The 17406-nt window shown below is 37.4% G+C and overlaps 1 long non-coding RNA gene across 2 annotated transcripts; it reads right to left on the bottom strand.

Moving 5' to 3' along the window:
• Positions 1-9502: 9502 nt before the first annotated feature.
• On the bottom strand, positions 9503-15618 carry LOC128985501 (uncharacterized). 2 transcript variants are annotated; one of them, XR_008490035.1, is made up of 3 exons: positions 15485-15618; positions 11354-11461; positions 9503-9608 (listed from the first exon to the last, which is right to left on the bottom strand). It is a non-coding gene; the product is annotated as an uncharacterized LOC128985501 (long non-coding RNA). The 2 variants fall into 2 exon arrangements; XR_008490034.1 differs by having other exon boundaries at positions 15132-15507.
• Positions 15619-17406: the final 1788 nt, after the last annotated feature.

Genomic DNA, 17406 nt, shown 5'->3' with positions numbered 1-17406 from the left:
CATCAATGTTTTCATCTGCGAGGTTGATAACCATCTTGTTGCTATCAATCACTGAAGGAACCAGTGAGGCAGATTGTTTAACGAGAAGAGAATTAAACTTCTTAATATGGTTCTCCTTAGTTAGTTCTCCAATCCGATCAGCTTTTTGTGTAGTAATACAGTCTAATTGCTCCCAATCGGACGTTTCTAGTGTGGCCTTCAAATGTTCTTGTAGTTATATAACTTTCTTGTCAATATTGTGAAGCTCAAGACGTGCATCTGCAATTTCACATTGTAAAATCGCATTCTCCGCTATCTTGAGAATTCTGTAGATCGGGCGAGTCCTCTTATGGTGCTTTAAATTGACACAATTCGGTAGACTGTTCTTGTCCCTGGATCTCTTCAAAGAAGGCAAGTCGTGCTAGATTCTTCCTAAACTTGACTTTGAATGTCCCGTACAAGTTGGTCTTCTTATCAATGTCCTCCCTGTAGAGGGTAATAATCTTCATGCGTAGACTTTTGCGGCTGGTGTCATTGAAATCCATGGTGATGGTTTTCGGCGTCAACCGCGTCGTCAGTTGTATTTCACTAGTAAGGGCGAAACGTCTGGCAGTGAAATACAACTGACGACGTGGTTGACACCAAAAACCATCACCATGGATTTTAGTGTCTATGTTATCCAACTGTCATGGTTTGCAGCCTGTAACTTCGGCAAAAAGATATTCTCATGTTGGAAGAAAATCTGTGAAATTGCCAAGACCTGCTTGTTTTTCAGAATATAATCGGTATATAGGGGAAACGGATAGAATGGATGAAAACATCGCTAAATACAGAATAGCTATTCGAAAAAAAAAATGGTATTGGTCATTGTTTTCTTGGCTTATTGATGCTTCCGTACATAATGCTTGGTGTCTCACCAAAGCTAGTGGCTGGCGAGAAACACAGCTAGAATTCAGGAGGCTACTAGTGGAAGCATGTATAAAGAAATATGGCAAACTTAGCAAGGGAGGTGGAAGGCCTTCATAGACTAGATCACTGTCTGATAGACTAGATCACTGTCTGATAAAAAAATATCAGACCTTGTCAAGTATGATGGTGTTGGCCATTTAGTAAGTAATACCACTGAAAAAAAAGCAACAAGCAGGAGAGGGCTGTTCTTCAATTATGAGGACCATGTGCACAAAGTGTGAAGTTGGACTCTGAATAGAATGTTTTTTGCCATTCCATACTAAAACTTACAAGCCATAGTTTTATCGATAAACTGATGACCAGTAACGCAGCTTTATTATTAAAAAAGAAAAGCGTCATTAGAGAAGGAAATTATAGAGAGCAGGTGGATGGCTCCATTTCAATTACAAGGACTCTTATAAAATTAAGGTGGACTAAACACCATTAATATACAGAAAGAAAAATACTGTCGGTGAGCCTTTCCTTATCTGAAATGTAGTTTGGCTTCAGGTGAGAAAAGATAAGTTGGGTGTTCTTTATTATAAGACAAGCTTTGCTGATGCTGAATTTAAAAGCGTTGATTTGAGAAGAAATAAGAGAAGAGAAACTACCTTGCCTTTATCAATTTCACAGATAAGAACAGAAAAGAAGAAAATAAGCACTGATATGAGAAGTACAAAGATTTGATGACACTTCTTCAATGGGTCCCTGAAGATACAGGGCTTACTTTAAAAACCTACCACATGGCGTCAGGGAAAATGATTTTCCTGACACAAGCTCCACTTAGTAGACGTGGACATTAATTATTATGTCTGCATTTTTTTATCTGAGTTGTAATACAAAATAATAATATCAAGTCCATAACATTTTCTTTCATTGGAGCCAAACAATTGTAAGTCCATTTTGTTATGTAAAAATTGTTTTTTGAAGCAAAATAAATTGAGCACTGTAAAATGTATGTAAAATTATATAACTAAACACATTTGCATCAACATAACTTAGTGTATTATTTTGAAATAACCAATAAAGTCAACTTTTTTTGGTTTTTCGGCTCTCCTATAAAGTTTACCGAATGTGACTTGGGCTCATATGGTTCTGAGGTACAGAACTGTTGAAGCTCGAAAGATGGGGCCTCCTTGTAAAGATAAATGTATCCTCTCTTGTTCAAAGAACTTGGCTGAAAACTTAAGATCTCTTTTATTTGACTATGACTGGAAATTAGAATCACTACAGCACCAACAGGATTTCTTGATGTCGTGCATTGAATCACTTATTCCAAAATATCGCCGCATATCTGCCGCAGAGCCAAGAAAGAGTTGGAATTGCACCACAAGAGGTATGCATTGAAATCCAAAGATCTCTGAAGAGACCACATCAATTCAAAACCCCAAATTGAGAGCCATTATGTGAGAAGAGACACCTCAAGAGAGTTTATAGATGGCGGGTTGACGATTGCAGAAATGCACAGACACTATTCAGCCGAGCATTCTGCTGCTGCTAACTACGATACGTATATTTAATACTGAGTTCAACATAGCCTAGGGTTTTTTTTTGCCCAAAAAAGACCAATGTGACCAGTGTGAATCTTATACAAATGCAACAGGGGAGGTTGGCAACAAAGAAAAGGCTAATCACAGGGGAAATAAGATTAGCTGTGTATGACTTGCAAGCAGTCTTGCAAGTACCAATCGGTCAAACATCAACTTTTTTGTACAAGACACAACTCAACTGTTTTAATTTTACAGTAAGTATCATTAGTACTTAGGTTACGTGCTTTTTTTCAACATATTTATAGTTTTGTTTGCAATAACTGTAATCTTTTTTCAAGATTTTGTATTTGTAAATGTGAACTAAATTTGCAACAGAAAAATGCTAGTTGTATTATTACGTAGAGTTTGCATGATTTAAAGATTTGTGATCAATCTCTTAACGATTTAAAAAAAATGTAGATACTTTTTTTTATTTACAGGTAACTGAAGTTGGAAATGACGTAAGCTTTTGCTTCCTTTGGCACGAAAGGCTGGGAAACAGGGTTGCAAATGAGATAGCGACATGTGTTTATCGGTATATTGAAGAGATATCAAACAAGAAGCCTAAAATAGTCGAAGTTTACGAGGCTGCAGAGAAGATGCTGTTGGAACTGTTAACCCATTGGCCTACTTGGACGGAACATATCCGTCGCACCGCCATGACGCTCTAGCATTCCTAGACGGAACTGTTCCGTCTCGCGTCATTGCTAGTAGTTTTATGTTTTGCCACTAGATTGGAGCACTTACTGGGACGATGGTTGGTACTGCGTGAAACTCTATTAAATTTGCCAGTATTTCGTTTTATACGTTGGCTAACCTGGAGTGCGAGACAAAAATAATACTCAAACAACAACAGCTGTTTGTGTTTAGTTTTGAGGTTGTGTTTGCCGGTCGGAGTAACGATGTCTCGTAAGTGTTTGCGATCAAGTGAAATAGATAGATTTATAGATAACTGTGAATTATCATCAAATGATGAGGATGATGAGGATCAAGTGTTAGATAGAGTGACATTAGAACAGCTGTGTGGTGATGAAACAGATAGTGAAGGTGAAGTTCAAGTGTCAGAGTTTGCTAGGCCTACTAGTTCACACAACGAATCGATTGTAAGTAATGATGTTTTACCTACACCTATTGACATTGATATTATTGACGAAACTATTGATTTAGATATTAGTGGAAGTATAAATTTGTCCAATGAAAACTCTTATTAATGTCAGGTGGAGCAAATTGAGGCCGAACAAGAAGGCATAAACCTACCAAATGGACCAGATTTCCACACACCACCTGTAACTATCAATGATGTAGATATTGTTACTGATATGCCTATTGATCACATAAATGAGGTAATTGACCAAGTTATTAGGAGGGAAAATGATGACATAGATGAAATAATAGAACAGGTTGTTAGAGGGGAAATCGGACTTTCACTTGACAGTCCTTTTGTTTGGGCGGATGGACCTAATGAACCTCACAATATAGTATTTTCAGGCCATAAAGTAGGAATAAACATTCCCAACATAGATTCACTGCAGACAGAATTAGATGTTTTTTATGCATTTTTGGGACAGGATTTGTTTGAAATGATAACAAGATAAACTAACGAATATGCCCAACAATGTTTCGATGACCCAAATAGAAAAGCCCTGAAATCTGATGAAAAGTGGTCTCAAATTGGTATAGATGAGATGAAAGCTTTTATTTTGCTGTCACTAATAATGAGCATTGTAGATAAACCATCACTCCAAAGTTATTGGACAAAAAAAAAAAGATTTTGGAGACAAAAATATTTGCTGAAGTCATGTCCTTCAAAAGGTACCAAACAATTATGAGGTTTTTACATTTTTCTAATAACAATGAAGCAGACCCAAGTGACAAGCTGGGGAAAATCCGCCCTGTCATCGACTATATTGAGAATAAGTTTATGAATAACTACACCCCAGACAGGGATATTTCAGTTGATGAGAGCCTAATGAAGTTCAGAGGAAGGCTCTCATACATACAGTTCATTCGAACGAAACGTGCTCGTTTTGGAATCAAAGTTTTCAAGGAAAAAGTTGGAAAAAGTTTCCACATAAACACAGGGGTAAGACAAGGAGATGGAATTTCTCCAACACTCTTTAATATAGCTATAGAAGCGTTACAAAAGACAAAAAACCTTCAAGGTGGCATAAAACTGGGAGTAGACTTAAATATATTGGCATTTGCAGATGATGTGGTAATTTTAGCAGAAAACTCTGGAAACCTTTGCCTATTAGCTGAAAACATTATTAAAGAATATGAGAAGGTAGGATTAGAGCTAAATTAAGAAATAACTAAAATTGTTCACTTCGGCCGAAACGCTAACAATGGAGATGTAAATTTCTACATTGCCAACTATTCAATTAATTGTGAGGATAGCTTTAAATATTTAGGAGTTATCATCAATAGTTCAAATTCTGAAGATCTGGAGTTATAAAGTAAACTAGTAAATGCCAATAAGAGCCTTGGGGCCTGTACAAAACTTTTGTCATCCAAACTTTTATCAAGATTCTCAAAATTAAGTAAATACAATACCGTTATACAGCCAGTGTTATTATATGGAAGTGAAACATGGGTCCTCTCCAAAAGAAATTAAGAACGTTTTGATGGTATATGAAAATAAGGTACTTCGTCAAATATTCGGCGCAATTTATGAAGAAGGAGTTTGGCACATTAAGAAAAATAGAGAGCTGTGTGCCCTAGAGCCTGATATAATAGCGCTTATAAAATCCAAAAGAATTAGTTGGCTAGGACACAGGATGGCACAAGACTAAGGAGGTTTGTGAGGCCGTACCTACAGGAAGACGTCCATTGGATAGGCCTAAATTAAGATGGTATGACCAAGTCAAAAAGGATGAAGGAGAAATCCGGATGGTGGAGAATAGAGAAGAGTGGAGGCGGCTAATCTACGATGCAAAAAATCAACTGAGATTTGTGACACCCCATCAGTAAGTATTATCAAAAAATCTGGCCAAAACTCAATCAATAAATCTTACCAACTCAGTTTTGGACCTTTACATATAACAAAGCAATAGTCTTTAACAATCTCTCTTTGCTGTGGTAAAACTTATCACAACTCAACACCCAAAAATAATGGTTTAAGTCATTCAATCATCCAAAAGGCTCTCCAACAGTCTGACAAGGAATCTAAAAAAAAAACTAAAAAAACATTGAAATCTTTGCCTAACTGAACTGAGAAACAACCATCCCACAGCCTACAACCTGAAATGAAAAATGTCCCACTTATCTCCGATAAGCCCAGTCTAGCCTACATTTTAAGCCTACCCACACCTGGAAGACATCAGCCTATTTTGCCAACTTTCTCCACTAATCAGAAAATCACTACACGAGCCATGCAAGCAGATAACACTTCATCAAAAATGCAACAAATCTGCAATATATGCAATTACAAATTATCCACTATTGAAGAAGAATTGTGAGAGGGTTCAAGCTGTATTTCTCCCTGCAAATGTAACATCCTTAATTCTACCCATGGATGGAGTGATTGAGCGGCTGAAGAGACAATATCGTCGTAAGTTTATTGGCTCAACCCTAGAGAAAATGGAAGAAGGTAGAAGGTTGTTTCAGGCTTTCAAATGATAAACATCAAGGATGTAGTGTACACTACTGTTGCTGAAACATGGCAAGAAATGTGCCTTCAACACTTGAACTCATGGCACAAACTGTGGCCGAACATGAACAAACAAACCATTAAAGAAGAAACCAACGTCCAAAATCTAGATGAGATTATGTATGAAGAAGTCTAAACAGATCATGCCGCAGACACGCCGGCAATCTTACAGGATCTTTAAACTCTACAAACAGAAGTTCAGCCTAATGATGTCGACAAGAGGATTGAAAATGTCAACATGCATTGTTCATCGCAAGAAGAACTTTATGAGCAAATAATCAAAACTGCTACAGAAATAACGGAAGAAAAGTAAGAGGACGTAGATGATGGAGACACCGAGCCTGCACTAAGGGTTTCACATTCAGATGCAAAAAATGCAAATAGAATTAGTGCTCCAATACATCAAGCAGAGTTCAAACTCTACACCAATGGATATTTAGTGGGTCCGGAAATGGAGGAACATGGCAGCTAAATCACAGTTGTCCCCTGCCAAGCAAAAGAACATTAGGCCTACTGACTTCTTTCATCGTATGTAGATAATAAAGTTAGGACCAATAATGTTTTGTGTGTGGTTGTATGTATTTTACTTGTGTTATACAAATTTTATAAGGCCTACAATTTAGTATAATCAGGTATGTAAATTTTCTTGTATACATTTTCAATACAGTAGGCCTAATATTTTCTCCGTTAACTTACAGTGCCGTATTTAACTTGCTTTGTTATGTTCAAAAATTTATTCTAAAACATAGTTAAGGTTATGTTTACTTAGAACCTGTTTGTTTAACATCCCTAAATGAAAGAGCTACTTTTATAAAAAGACTTTTTTTGCGTTCGGACCATACCCCCGGTCCCAATAGAGAGGGATCAGTGAAGTTGAACTGTACCCAAACTCAGCATTGCAATATGACTCGGCTCGGGCCATTAATAGGCGGATTGCGGAGACATTTCTAAAGCAGATAGGGCTTGATAGCATTGTTTTGGGGGATGCTGTGAAGCGACTTTGAATGTGCCTTACACGTCATAGTCACTGCACGACTGCTAATTTGTTAGCTGTGTGAAGGCATTGTCAGCCTCCAACTACCTAACAGTAAAGGCAATGAGAAAAATACACAGTAGAGTTGTATCACCGGAGCTCATTGTAGTGAGGGAAAAAAGAAATATAAGACCCATAAAACAAAATATGCACCTATTCAGAGACAATTTTCATCAACAATTGTAGGCCTATTGCAAAACATCTTTGACATTCTACATGACCGAAACAGTAGCCCTAGTTTCACATTAAAAGCCACAATCATGTATTAGACTACGTCAAAGCAAAAGTCAAGGAAGTGAGCCATGATAACAATCATACCTAACATAAAGAGAACAATCTAGCTAGTAATGTCAAGTGCGGGATGAAGGCTGCGTGTTCGGGCGATGACCTGGCATCCAGGTCGGTCTCCGCCACTCATACTCTCCACAATCCCACAATGCACTTAGCGGGGAAGATGGCGAGACAGCCTGTCACTCAGCAGTTTACGTCTGCATACGATTCTAGACTGACGTTTAGCTGCTGTGAGTTGATGTTGTAAATTATGTTCAGTTTATTGTGCGTGATGGCTGTTGCAAAGAAAGTAACTCGGATTGACTTTGATTGTCCATTGTTTGGCTGTCCAAAGGGAATTGCCTGTGAGTAAGCTTCCAGCTTACCAAGATGCCATTAGGAACTGTTTCCATGAACAGTATGTACAAGCATTACAATAAAATAAAACTCTTGAATAAAACTGTACTATCTGTCCTCCCAACGTAACAAGCCTCTAACAGCCAATGGACTAAGGTGTAATAGAGTGCTTCAAAAAAAAGTATTGTCAAAAGCTTCTTTCAGAAGTTTTGTAAAAACTAGAGAGCGATGAAAACACTGATCTTATCCAAATGTTAAAAACAATCAACATGAAGGACTTGATTTTCATGGTAGCAAAGGCCTATGATGAAGTACAACCTTCAACATTAGTAAAGTCGTGGAGAAAGGTATGGCCGAATTTTGAAGAAGTTGTTGCAAGTGAAGGCAATGTTATTGATGTACACAGCCTTGAATGTGAATCAGACGACCAAGCTTATATCCTAAATAATCTACAGCAACTGCCTCACAGTGAAGAAGATGTTTTGGAGTGGGTAACTGTTGAAAAGGTGGACGATGAAATTTTGAATGACGAAGAAATCGCTCAATCAGTTTTGCAACGTCCCCCAAGAAACCCAAGTTGAAGAAGAAGGTGGCGACTGTGAGGACATTGGGTTTAAAATGAGCCACGCAGAAGGAATGGCAGCCCTGCAACTGGCTACAACCTACATCGAACAATAGACACTACAGCGGTTGACATGCTTTTTAGAAAATGGTGTGACTATGCTTGAAAGAAAACAACAGAAGAAAAGGTGCGGCAAAAAATTACAGATTTCTTTTAAATTTTGTGATTTGTGTGTGAAATAAATAAATAATGTCAGTATCAAGTGTACAGTACTTGTTTTTATAAGACAACACCAACATTTCTGAGGGTAAGTTTAAAATCCACACTTAACCTAAGTCTAATCTGTTTTGGTTGTGTTTTTATGAACTACAAAAAAATACAACTCTTGTCACACCATTTTGAAACCTACAAGTTTTTAAATTAATTATTTTGTATAATAATTTAGTAAAGATCACTTATAAGTCTATTTACGACAGTAAAATTAGTCTTCTTTATCTATCATCAGTAAGTTCGGCCATTTCGGTCCAGAGATGGCCAAATGAGAGGGAGTCTTAGGCCGGGCGCGCACTATCCCGACCACGACCAAACGCCCGACCGGTGGTTGTCATTCACCATGCGACCAGAGCACGACCCGACCAAGGCAACGAATGTTTTACAAACTTCAGTGTCAAGATGATTGTTGAAGAAGTAGTTGTTATGGTGCATTTGTATTGTAAGTACGTTAAGCGGAAGAAGACACTATACTGGGTATATCCAATGTTAACTGTTAGGTCTGAAAGGGCATTTTGCAACATTTTATGAAGAGCTACGTCAATATGAAGACAGGTTTCAAATGTGTCAAAATCCTGCGACATTTTACCAAATGAGTCACTTCACAGACCGGCGCAAAAAACTAGTGCTCACCGTTTGATTAGTCTAGGAATACTCGGGGTTGAGTGGTGTACTGGTCGGGTTGGAGGCAAGTCGGGGGTAGTGCGCGTCGTCCCATTACATTGTGTGCTATTTTTGGCTGCAACGACCAGCGGGTCGGGCCCGACCAAACTGGAAAATTTTGGTCGTGCGACCAGGGCCCGACCAGCCGACCAGTGCGCGCTGTTCCATTTATTCCTATTATAAAACTGGTCGTATCCGACCAGTCGGAGTCGTGGTCGTGGTCGGGATAGTACACGCCGGCCCTTACTGTAGGACTATACTCAGCTTATATTGCATTATGTTTGTGTTACTACAAAACATAATATTTTGTAGTTTGTGTAGGCCTACTCTTTACACTCTGTTCTCTCTCTGCAACAGACAAAATTATTTTACCATCGTCATTAAAACCTTATATAAAATTTAAAACAAAACTCATGACCTTTACAATCTTGGTATATTAGCAAAAGTCGGATTATCAAGATTGGACTTAAATCTTTTTATTAGGAGTTTCCTTTTATTCCTTTAATACCGTACAAAATGGTGGGAGATCAAGTGACAAAATATAATATACAGTAAAATATTTATCTTCTTAATCCTCAGTTTTGAATGTTTTCATAAAATTCTTTAATTACGATACCTCGTGCAAGAGTTTTGCTTTAACAATAACTTATTATTTGTAGTGAAGCTATATTTATAATCTACCTTTAATGATTAATTTACCTATTGCATTGTAAAACAAATATTTAAAAAAGTTAAGGATCGTTTGGTGTGCGCTAATGGTGCAATTTATAGGCCTACAGATGTGTTTGTCTTCTTCGTCACAGCATAAGTGTCATTGGGCTGCCTGTGGTTGCAATTGTATCATTTAAAAGGTGTATTGTGGTTGAAAATCCAGCTAGTTTTTAGGTGATATCTGTAATAGTTTTTGTTGGCAATATACGTTTAAGCCATATTAATTATTGTCAAGTTTTAAAGTGTTTGAAAACGACGTTTTCTAAATGAAATTTCTGTCCAGAAATTGTGCATTCAGTTTCAAAATGGCCAAAACAAAAGTTGACATTCAACATTTTGTTTTTACATGACAATGGTGGGCAAATTGCACATAAGATCAGCTTTGATCATTTCAATGGAAGGATTTTCCTTTAACCACTCTCTACAGTCTAGACATTGCTCTGGGTGAACCACTATTTTCCATATTAAGACTAGCTGCACAGCGCTTTGATGACAACTAAGAGCTCCAATTAATTGTGTATCATCAAAAGGCTAAACTCACAGTTGCCAACAGCAAAGAAACTTCAAGACCCGTCCAGAGGTATCCCTAATTTCTTTGGTGACTGTGTAGAAAAGTTGTATTTTAGTTGCTCTTTTATTAACCTTCTTATTTTATTTTAAAACATTCCTTTCTTTCTGAATAGCCCTAAACAATAATGGTTGCAGATGTTAATTTTTTTTTATTAGCTTACAGTCTTGCTCTGTAAGGTTCAACCCGAATTAGGACTGGTCTTGACTTTCCTCCAGTTGTTAAGACATAGCATTAAGTGAACTTGTTACTTCTCCCTAGTTTCTTTATAAAGGCTTTTATTTAAATGGATGAACGGACTGACCAATGGATCAACAAAGAAATTGTTAAAATGGTACAACCATCCGGGAGGCATGGGTGAAGGGGAGAAAAGAGAATCGCACATGATAATGCGCTGAATGTTAGGTACTTAAATGACAATAAATGGCACATTCAGTTTTAAATTTCAATGTATATGAGCGACTATATAGTCAAGCATCATATTATGAATCGTACCATACAATATTTCAGAAGGACAAGTAAACTAACTGCATATTTTACACGTTCAACAGAACAAAAACTTTAATGAGTTTGGACCGCTTTCCCTTAAAAGTGTTTGACTTCATTACAAAAATGCCACTGGCGTAGATACGAGCAAAAAAAAAACATAAAAACACAAAAAGCTTCTCTTCAATGATAATTCTATTACCATGGCCAATTTGGCCATTGCCTGAAGACTACGACACTACAATGTGTAGCTGTAGAATCCTGTTTATAAAGATAATGTTCACTAAGCTTAAACAAATCTGACAAGAGTGGAGTTAGGCATACAAACCTCCACTCCACAAAAGGTGTCTGCTCCTTGTGGTTTTGTTGGCAGACACTATTTGCACAGTTGACCAAACATGCAACTGAAGCTCAGGACAAGGCTTCGTATCGGTATCTACAAAAAGAAAATCAAGTTATGTGATAGGTAGGTATTGTTAGTCATCTAAAGAGCCTTAAGCTATTTTGATTTAGGTTGGCAAATTTCCAATGAATGAAGAAAAAAATAGTTGGATACCAGCAATTTGACCACACTTTTTACTGGATTGTATGCCTCTTCATTGGTTTTCGGTTCATACAAAGAAATATTTAAAGTTCTAATTTGTTTAAGGTGGCCCATGTTCCCACTGATGTTAATCACCTGACCATTCAGAGTAGGGCTATTACTGATACCGTACTCAGAATGTTTTGTTTTTATTTAGGATTCCCTCCTGTATGGTAGGCCTAAACGGGAAAAGGCAAAGTGGAGACAATGCTGAATAGCATCTTGGTCCCTCAAGATAAGGTTTCGACCAAAGTAGAGAACTTGCAAACAGGGAAAATACTAAATCAACAATTCAAAATTTCCAGTAGAATTTAAGGTTTCTCGTCATATCCTAATTTGTATTTAAGTACTAAGTTAACTTTAAGTGAATTTCCTATATAGGGGAATAAGCTATTTTCTTAGGTCTCATGGTAAGACCTGAACCCGGGACGCATTAACAAAGTTTTGAGGTCATCAAAGGCCAAAAACACTAACCGTTCAAATTCACTAGCCTATATAAATATAAATTTGTCTGTTAACGTAATAACTCATGCAAAAATGGTCCAATTTTGATTAAATTTGTCTCAAACCTGTAAACCTACGTTTATTTTAGCAATATTACGAACCAGCATGAACCGACTATAAGAACAGGGGTTAATGGAGAAAAAATTTGATTTCCCCATACAAAAATAAAATTTTGCAATGTGATGGCCTAGCCTATCAGATAGCCTAGTAAAGATATTACAATAATTGAGATCCTAAGGCCTACATAGGTTATGGCCTTGGTCACAGTATTAAGTTAACTTATCTTAAAACAAAAACTCATGGCTTCTACAAGGATAAATTCACAACAAATTGGGAATTCGAACCGCATAAGTGGTCGATGTGAAACCATACCGGTAGTGAACTAAGTAACATTTTCAATGTTTTGAGAGAAACGAGATTAAAGTTAGGATTCTAGAAAAAGAATTTTGTTTAACTTTAGGCCATCTAAACCTTTGGCCACAACATTAAAATATGTGAACTTTTATTGGTATTAGAGCTCATTAACATAAAATTCCTTCTTTTAATAACTTTTGTAATAGATAGAATTTTAACAACGCGAACACTTAACACTTAGGGACTTCTGTTGTTGAACCATTTTATTTATTTTAGCTAACTTTGCTCACTCTGGTTGATTGGAAAGTATAGAGTTCATAAGGCACTATGAATATGCAATATGAAACTTGGCAATTTATAATTCAGCCCCAATTAGTGGGCACTGGATGCTTAACTTATACTTATTAGAACCTAATATGCCTTTGAAAGTGTAGGTAAATAAAAATCATGAATCTCAATATTGTTGTAACCCTAAATAAAACTTAAAACAAATTTAAAGTAGGCCTAACTTGGTTCACTTTGGTTGATAGCAGGTTACCTTCATTAAAGAACGTACAAATGAACTACGGTACATCTTTTACTGTTATAAAATAAATGATAATTGAAATTATAACTTATACTTCACTGTAAACAGCAGAGAAGGAGAGCATATTCACTGCTAAACAAATCAGAAATAGCCTACTAAGTAATTCATCGTCAATCTCATCATCATAGACTTTTTTTCCTGTGTGATGACTCCATGTGGATAGGTACTTGGTTCACTCTGTCTGAACCAGCTGTTGGCAGTCTTTCTATCAACCAGAGTAAAATTTCCCTTTCACAGGGGTGTTATTGCAAATATCACTTAGTTCACTTTTGCTGAATATAGGCCTAGAGAACGTACCGTCACATGTGATCCACTTATAGTGCTATCTCATATTTACCAATTATGTCGCTTAGTTCACTATAGGCCTATATGGCTTTACTCCGACCAAGTTGTCCAGCACATTTGGGTTAGGTTACCATAAAATAAACATCATATGCCTAGGTATTAAAACCGTGTTTCTAACAAAAAAATATGCGACTAAGCTTCAGGTGTTGCCAGCTGTCCCACTTCTGTTATAACAATCCAGAATTTTGTTCAAAATTTTTGACTGTGAGTTTACTTAATGTCTGTTTTAAGTTAATCCTGGGGAGGTGGGACCGTCTAGATTTTCCCTAACGAAAGGTAGGTAGGATTAACTGCTCGGCTCCCTCTCAACTGTCATCAAGGAATGAGCTTCATTCGATGTTTTCCAAACATTGAGATTTTTCTATCGATGTTCGATGCTTTTTACATCGATGGTAGGTTACCAATATTCTTGTTAGGCCTACATTGGTACCTATTACGTTTTCTTTGAGCATCAATGTTTTAGACCAAGTAGGCCTAACTTATTTAAATAGTCTATCGATGTTTCCTATTTTGTTAACTGAATTGTAACCTAGCCTTACTTAGTTTGGTTGAAATTTTTAAAAGTTAAAATGTTGGTCTCAGCAAAAAATTTAATTTATTTTATTTAATCTAGGCTAGGCCCTATTGAAAAGATGAAACATTGAATAAAAAAATATCCCGAACTGGACTAGCCTTGGACAAGTGTAGAGTGAGTTGAGATAATTAAGTAAGTTATCTGTAAGGTGAAGTGCTTGTTCTAAATGCTAAATTAACTAAAATTCGATTTATATTTTTACGGTAGGCTAACTAATAAATTTCAGTGGCAGCTCTCCTGCTCTCTAGTATAATAAAATTATCAATACCGGTACCTTCATCTTGTAAATGTAAAATATAAGTAAGTTAAAACTGCCAATCAAGAACATATAGTTAGCAGCATAGACTAACTAACGAACGCAAGGGAGGGTTTAATCAATGCAAGCCTTTTAAACATAAGATATAAGAGTAGATGCAAATTGGTGAGTGACGTAGCCAGGATTTCAAAATAGGGGGGTTCGACCGACCGGGGGTCCCTCCGTACTCCGCAGGTAAAAGGGGGGTCCGGAAAATAAAACGGTCCTTTCTCTCTTGGCATAAAAATGAAACAGCTCTCTTGGCATTGAAAATAATTAACCCCTAAATCAAGACAGTACGATTATACGGTAATTTTAGATTTCATTAAACAAACAAATTACTTAATATATTTAAGACCAGAAGGGGGGGGTCCGGACCCCCTTCTTCCTGGCTACGTCACTGAAATTTGGTTAATTTTTGTTGATTACAGAGTGGACGGAAAACATCTAAGATTGTTTTGGCCCTGAAATATTCATGTTTTCCCGACGGTGTTACAAGATAAAGAACATCAACGGTTGACCTATCGATGCTCATCCCCAATGTCAGCAGGTGCTCAAACTAAGTTAACTTATGTTACTTAGCCTACTTATAGTCCTAAATTTGTTCTTTCTCATAGCCTACCACCTTAAAATTAACTTCAAAACACAAAAAGATAGCTTTAAGTTAAGAATGAAACTTTTCTAATGTTACCAATAGCCTAACTTATTATGGTTGCGAAATAAGTGGCTCAGTCTGTAGCGTAATAAACTTGGGAAGGACCTACGACAACTATGTCTTGGATTTCATTAGTAGCCTATCCTAAAAAGTTACCTACCAGACTACTAAAATCAGCAGGCCTTGGCTACGATTAACTTACTTATTTACCTTTGAACAGTTACGGTTCACCCCTTCCGTTGCTGGATACCTTAGGCCTACTTAAACGTAGGAGCCCGAGACCTATGTTAAGCTAGGCCTATGTGAACGGCCAAATGCTAGGTAAAAAGAGACCACCAAAGTAAAAACAAATGTCTAAGTTAGGCCTATGGTGTGCATCAATGACTGAGTAACTTATAGGCCCATTGCTTGCATTGAAGCTGTTTTAAGCCTATATAACGTACTGCCTAGCTATAACTGTTATAGCCTAGGACTAATTAGGTGGGCTAAATGATACCTTCAAAATAATTCAAACAAGACAGACAGAAACAGCCAAAATGGGTCAAGGCGAATATAAAACAAACCTAGCATATGATAAAGATCTAAAGACCAAACACAAACACAACGAAAAGAACGGGCTGCTGCATTGCATCAGTGGTAAAATAACAACGACAACCGGCAGGCGGCACGTCGCGTCACATTTCCGCAACAACGAAACGAACTCAAAGCCAAGCCACGCCATCAACGACTAACGAGATGGATCCCGATGGGATGAGAGTTCTTCTTAAAGTTGGAGTTGAGTACTACTGAGGAGACACGACGAGACACTAACACTAAACTCAACTCACTGAAGCACTAAAGAGAAAGAGACATTGAGAATTAATTGAGTTTTTTGAGTTGTGGCGAGGCGAGGCAAGGCAAGGGTGAGGCCGAAGGCCGAAGCGTGGAGCGGAGCGTGGAGGCGACGCGGCGTAGAGGTTAGGTAGGTCGGGCGGGGCGAGGGCGGGCAAAGAGGAAGAGACGGTGAGAGTAAGATGAAGTACGTTCTATCCTATTCTTTTCGAGCGAAGCGAAGCCAGGCTTAATAATTTGGAACTGTACCATGCAGCTTTTCATTATCCAAAGATTTCCATTGATTATTAACAACTAGCAGAGTACCCGTCCTTCGTACGGGGTTGGCATATAAGTATCAAATGCTTATAGCAGTTATGAGTGAGGACATGGTTTAAGAAATTTCGGTTCTTTTTGAAGTTCGTTCGCTACGCTCACTCACCTTTAGGTTGGAGCTCGTTCGCTGCGCTCACTTTCCTTCAGGTTAGCTCGTTCGCTACGCTCACTTGTCTTCAGGTTAGCTCGTTCGCTACGCTCACTCGCCTCCAGGTTGAAGTTCGTTCGCTATGCTCACTCACCTTTTGGTTGCAAATTAGCTGTTGTCATAAATGTAAAAGAAATAATGCTAGTGCTGCACCCTGTTGGTAATCCTTGTAACTTTAATGCTATTGAAAATCATAGAACAGAACCAACTTGTTTAATTGAAACAGCTGTTAAGATTCATTAATTCCATTTCTCATAAGGTTAACATGGGAACCTTTGCTCCAGAGCCACTGGGGCGGAGCCCGGAAGGATTTTTGGGATAAAAATATGCCTATATGTTAATCGGGAATATGAGCTATCATCATGCCGAATTTCAGCCCGATCCGACCAGTAGTTTTCGCGTTTACTTTTCCCATACACACAGACACCACCTCTTTTTTATAATAGTATAGATAGATAAAATTTCATTCTTAATCCATCTCCAACAAGAGTTAGTAAAAAGGCTTAAAACATGTTTTTACTTTTTTTTCGATTATGTCATAGATTTGTGATTTCCGTGTAATGAGAAATTTTCCATTTAGAGCACATTACGGAACATTGTTTATTAATCCGCAGATCATGACCATAATGGTTTCTATTTTGTCACACAGCTCCGGAGACGTTTAAAAATGCCACTTTACTAAGGAAATTTAATATACTCATTTAAAGGCAGATAAATTCCATCCAAGGTCAGAATCATAGATGTATAGAAGAGTTACAGCCGCCTCCAGGCACGGCCACCATTCTCCATGCTGCAGTCTGGAATAATTAATTAGCAACGTCGCAAGTAGTGCTGTTTAGAGCCAGACGTCCCATAATCTAACATGACAGACATGTGACACCCACTCAATTAATCACGTATAACTAATTAAATTTTAAATTTATAAAATAATTTATATATCTAAAAATTTTGGTTTTTCCGGGTTCGTTTGGCTCTTCTACCCGAGCGATTTTGATGATTGAGGTCTCAAATTGAAGCTATGCACACACAGATTTGCCATCAAGCATCGGCATATATTTAATCCAACTCAGCTTATACGTAAACGAAATTTCCTCCCCATGTATTTCTTATAGTAGTTCATTTTGGTTACTCTTTTCCGAGTTCGTTTTGCTCTTCTACACGACCGATTTCTAAGATTGAGATCTAAAATTA

This window comes from Macrosteles quadrilineatus, unplaced genomic scaffold (assembly GCF_028750875.1).
Source record: "Macrosteles quadrilineatus isolate MER2022 unplaced genomic scaffold, UCM_ALF_1.0 Scaffold_2__2_contigs__length_208266976, whole genome shotgun sequence".
Lineage (NCBI taxonomy): Eukaryota > Metazoa > Arthropoda > Insecta > Hemiptera > Cicadellidae > Macrosteles > Macrosteles quadrilineatus.
Note: the sequence above shows the minus strand (reverse complement) of the source record. Positions and strands in the feature narration are given on the sequence as shown.